Genomic DNA, 5,790 nt, shown 5'->3' on the forward strand with positions numbered 1-5,790 from the left:
CCCGGAGATGAAGTTAAGAAGAAGGTTTTCCCTTTATCTTTGAAGGGAAAAACATTAAAATGGTATAGGCTTTGCAATGATACTGGATCTTGGAACTGGAATCGATTGAAATTGGAATTTCACCAAAAAATTAATCCTATGCATCTAGTTCATCGGGATCGGAATTATGTATATAATTTTTGGCCTCGTGAAGGAGAAAGTATCACTCTAGCTTGGGGGATTCTTAAGTCATTGTTATATTCATGCCCAATCATGAGCTCTCGAGAGAAAGTATTATTCAGAATTTTTATGCTCGGCTTTCTTGTGATGATCAATACATGCTCGATACTTCTTATACTGGTTCTTTTATGAAGAAGACTATTGAATTCCAGTGGGATCTTTTAGAAAGAATTAAATGCAACCCTGAAGATTGGGAACTCGACGAAGGTAAAGAGTCAGGTATTAATCTTGATTTTGATTGTGTTAAATTTGTTATAAATATTGATGCTTTTCACAAGTTTAGCACTAAATATGGACTTGACTCTGAGATAGTAGCCTCTTTTGGCGAATAATTTGCTACTCATGTTGACCTCCGTAAGGAGAAGTTGTTTAAATATCATCCCCCTGTTAAATAAGAAATTAAAGAACCTGTTATAACTAAAGATTAAACTATCATTTACATTGTTGATCCGGTTGTGCCTACAACTTATATTGGAAAACCACCTTTCCCTATGAGGATAAAGGAACATGCTAAGGTATCAACCGTGGTTCGAAAAAGTAATATTAAAGCACCTAAACACTTTGAACAAATCAAGTGTTGCTATGGTAAAAGATCTCTTGGTCGAAAACATTGATGGGCATGTTATTCATTTCTGTGATGAATCTGCTAGAATTGCCAAACCCGATGAAAAAGTTAAACATAGACCTGTTGTTGGCATGCCTGTTGTCTCAGTTAAAATAGGAGATCATTGCTATCATGGTTTATGTGATTTAGGTGCTAGTGTGAGTGCTATTCCTTTTTACTTTATGCCAGGAAATTATGAATGACATAGCACCCACTGAAATAGAAGACATAGATGTCACTATTAAACTTGCTAATGGAGATACCATCACACCACTTGGGATTGTTAGAGATGTTGAAGTCTTGTGTGAGAAAATAGAATACCTACTGATTTTCTAGTCCTTGGTTCCCCACAAGATGTTTATCCCATAATCCTTGGTAGACCTTTCTTGAACACTGTCAATGCTAAGATAGATTGTGAAAAAGAACCTGTCAGTGTTAGCTTTGGTGATGTGTCTCATGAGTTTATTTTTTTTAAGTTTTGTAGACAACCTCATGATAAAGAATCACCTAGTAAGGATGAAATAATTTTACTTGCTTCTATTGCCGTACCTCCTACTGATCCACTAGAACTATATTTGCTAGACCATGAAAATGATATACACTTGCATGAAAGAAATGAAATAGATTAAATATTTTTTGAACAACAACCTCTCCTTAAACACAATTTGCCTATTGAGACTTTAGGAGGTCCTCCTCCACCTAATGGTGACCCCGTGTTTGAATTAAAACAATTGCTTGACACTTTGAATTATGCTTATCTTGATGAGAAAAAGATATGTATCCTGTTATTATTAGTACTAACTTTCAGAACATGAAGAAGAAAGATTATTAGAAATTCTGAGAAAGCACCGGGCTGCTATTGGATACACTGTTGATGATCTTAAGGGCATTAGACCCACTCTCTATTAGCACAAGCTTGATGTGGAACCTAATGCTAAACCCGTTGTTGATCATCAATGATGATTGAATCCTAAGATGAAAGAAGTGGTAAGAACTGAAATACTAAAGCTTCTGGAAGCAGGTATAATCCATCCCATAGCTGATAGTAGATGGGTAAGTCTTGTTCATTGTGTCCCTAAGAAAGGTGGTATTACTGTTGTTCCTAATGATAAAAATGAAATTATCCCACAAAGAATTGTTACTGGTTACAGAATGATAAATGATTTTAGATAATTAAATAAAGTTGCTAGAAAATATCATTACCCTATGCCTTTTATTAATAAAATGCTAGAAAAATTATGTAGGCACACACACTTTTGTTTCCTTGATGGATATTTTGGTTTCTCTCAAATACCTGTTTCACAACCTGATCAGGAGAAAACCACTTTTACTTGTCCTTTTGGAACCTATGCTTATAGACGTAATATTTTTGGTTTATGCAATGCACCTTCTACCTTTCAAAGATGTACGACCGCAATATTATGTGATTTTTATGAAAAGATTGTTGAGGTTTTCATGGATGATTTCTCCATTTATGGAACTTCTTTTGATGATTGCTTAAGCAACCTTGATCGAGTTTTGTAGAGATGTAAACAAACTAATCTTGTCTTGAATTGGGAGAAGTGCCACTTTATGGTTAATGAAGGCATTCTCTTGGGGCTTAAAATTTCTAAACGAGGTATTGAGGTGGATAAAGCTAAAGTTGATGCAATTGAGAAAATGCCATGTCCCAAGGATATCAAATATTCGTAGTTTCCTCTGTCATGCTGGTTACTATAGGAGGTTTATCAAAGACTTCTCTAAAATTTCTAGGCCTCTTACTAATCTTTTACAAAAGGATGTTCCATTCGTTTTGGAACCCGATAAAATCTGAACGTTTGGATTTTAAGCATTTCATCCCTAACGTTTTTACATGGAAACTTTAGTTGACGCGAGGTGGCAACTTTAGTTGTTAAGACATGGCAACTTTGTCCCTGTTTGTTTTTTTGTCCGAAAATTGCAATGCTTGCCAACCTCACGTGATCTAAAGTTGCCATAAAAATGTCCGGGTTGCCATGCTTAAAATCCGAATGTTCGAGATTTATCATTGTCGTTTGTTTTTATGATGGTTGTGTAGAAGCCTTTGGACCACTTAAAAAAGCCTTAATTTTTGCACCTAATGTTCAACCACCTGATTGGAACTTGCCTTTTTAAATTATGTGTGATGCTAGTGATTATGCTGTTTGTGTTGTTCAAGGACAAAGAGTTGATAAGAAATTAAATGTTATCCATTATGCTAGAAAAACTCTAGAACGTGCCCAAAGAAATTATGATACCACTGAGAAATAATTTCTAGCAGTTGTGTTTGCTTGTGATAAATTCAAATCCTACATCATTGATTACAAAGTAATTGTTCACACCGATCATGCTGCTATAAAATATCTTATGGAAAGGAAAGATGGTAAACCTAGACTCATTAGGTGGGTTCTCTTGCTACAAGAATTTGACTTACATATCACTGATAGGAAAGGAGCCGAGAACCCCATAGCTGATAACTTGTCTAGGTTACGAAATATTCTTTATGTCCCACTACCTATTGATGATATCTTCCCTGATGAACAACTAGCTATAAGAAATGCTTCTCATAATACTCCTTGGTATGCTGACTATGCTAATATATTGTTGCTAAACTTGGACCACCTAGTTTCACATACCAACAAAACAAAAAAATTCTTCTACGATTTAAGACATTGTTTTTGGGATGACCCACATCTTTATAAAGAAGGGGTAGATGGTATTATTAGACGTTGTGTACCTGAGCATGAAAAGGTACAAAACCTATGGAAATGTCACTCCGAAGCCTATGGAGGACATCATGCGGGAGATAGAACTGCTCACAAGGTATTATAATCTGGTTTTTATTTGCCAACTCTTTTCAAGTATGCCCGTAAGTTTGTCTTGTCTTGTGATGAATATCACAGAATAAGTAATATCGGTAAGCGTCAGGAAATGCCTATATATTATTCACTTGTTATAGAACCATTGATGTCCGGGGTTTTGATTATATGGGACCTTTTCCTTCCTCTAATGGGTATACACATATTTTAGTTGTTGTTCATTATGTTACTAAGTGGGTAGAAGTTATTCCACCTAGTAGTGCTGATCATAACACCTCCATGAAAATGCTTAAATAAGTTATTTTCCCAAGGTTTGGAGTCCCTAGATATTTAATGACGGATGGTGGTTCACATTTTATTCATGGTGCTTTCTATAAAATGCTTGCTTAATATGATGTTAACAATAGAATTGCATCACCCTATCGTCCTCAATCTAGTGGTCAAGTTGAAATTAGCAATAGAGAAATAAAATTAATATTACAAAAAATTGTCAATAGGTCCCGAAAGAATTGGTCTAAGAAATTAGATGATGCACTTTGGGCCTATAGAACAGCTTATCAAAACCCTATGAGTATGTCTCTATATAAAATGTTTATGGAAAAGCTTGTCATTTGCCTCTTGAGTTAGAACATAAAGCATATTGGGCAATCAAAGAACTCAATTATGACTTCAAACTTGTCGGTGAAAAAAATGTTATTTGATATTAGCTCACTAGATGAATGGAGAACCCAAGCTTATGAAAATGCCAAACTATTTAAAGAAAAAGTTAAAAGATGGCATGACAAAAGAATCCAAAAGCGGGAATTCAAAGTTGGTGAACATGTTCAATTGTACAACTCTCGTTTTAGATTTTTTACAGGAAAACTTCTTTCCAAATGGGAAGGACCATATATCATCGAAGAAGTTTATTGCTCTAGAGCTATTAAGATCAATAATGTCGAAGGTACTAACCCGAAGGTCGTCAATGGACAAAGAATTAAGCGCTATATCTCATGTACTCCAATTAATGTTGAAAGCAATATTATCCTGTAGCGACCCGACCCGAATGGATCAAGTCTCTGTGCTTAAGTGTCATCCCTGGATCGGTATACTGACACACACAGTACTCAAGGATTTATAACAGAGGTAAATCACATGTATAAAGTAACGTAAATACTATTACCTCAATCCAAATAGCGGAAGTAACAAGGTTGTGGATTCCCATCAAACCCAACGGCAAAGTTGATTGTAGAAATCGTAACCCTAACATATCACTTATTCGTTGTAAGATTTCTGCAACATGAGACGTTGCATCCACAAAGGGTCAGTACATATGTACTGGCAAATTCACACCATAAGATAAATGATGAATAATAACTATTAGTACATGCATATTTGGCTGGTGGAAAGCTCTAAGTTTATAATGTTTTTGCGAAAAGCCAATTTTTTCCTACTGCAAAGGAATATATTTTATTTAACTATCATGGTGGTTGTTAAACATTGAGAATGGTTAACAGCATTCTCAATCCCATTTAAGTAACATCATTAAAAACAATATTAATTAAAATAACATGATGAGATTCACATGATAATCTAAGTACTAGATACTCAGGACGTCCATAACCGAGGACACGGCTAATCATGATTAGTTTATACACTCTGCAGAGGTTGCGCATTTTTCCCCGCACGACTCGATCTCCTCCGTTGGTTTTCTCGCACTACATGGTGTTTGAGAAACGGATGATCGAGACATGGTCTTTCAGAAGCGCTAGCACCTTACGATGGGTAGACCTGTACACCTACTTTCCCCTACATCTACTAGTCTACCACTGTAAGAGTTCGCACGACTTAATCAACTATGCTAGAGCCCATAATAGCATGTGGCTCCACACGAAAGTTTCTAGCATGAATAATCTTATGATCCCTTTGAGCCTGAGTGGCGGTCCAAAACAAACAGGCAATCCTGGAATACCCAAGTGCCTCAATCCACCCAGATGTGTATTAAAGTTGCCACCTTAAATAAACCATTAATTAACAATCTCACATCTATCATGGAAATTCACTCACCCAATCCACGTCTACTAGCATAGCATGGCATAATAAGCAAACATACAAGTAACTCCCAAGGGTTTGATAATAAAATTGGACATAGGTACTACCTCATCTACTTTC

Source organism: Triticum aestivum, chromosome 2B (assembly GCF_018294505.1).
Source record: "Triticum aestivum cultivar Chinese Spring chromosome 2B, IWGSC CS RefSeq v2.1, whole genome shotgun sequence".
NCBI classification, from domain to species: Eukaryota; Viridiplantae; Streptophyta; class Magnoliopsida; order Poales; family Poaceae; genus Triticum; species Triticum aestivum.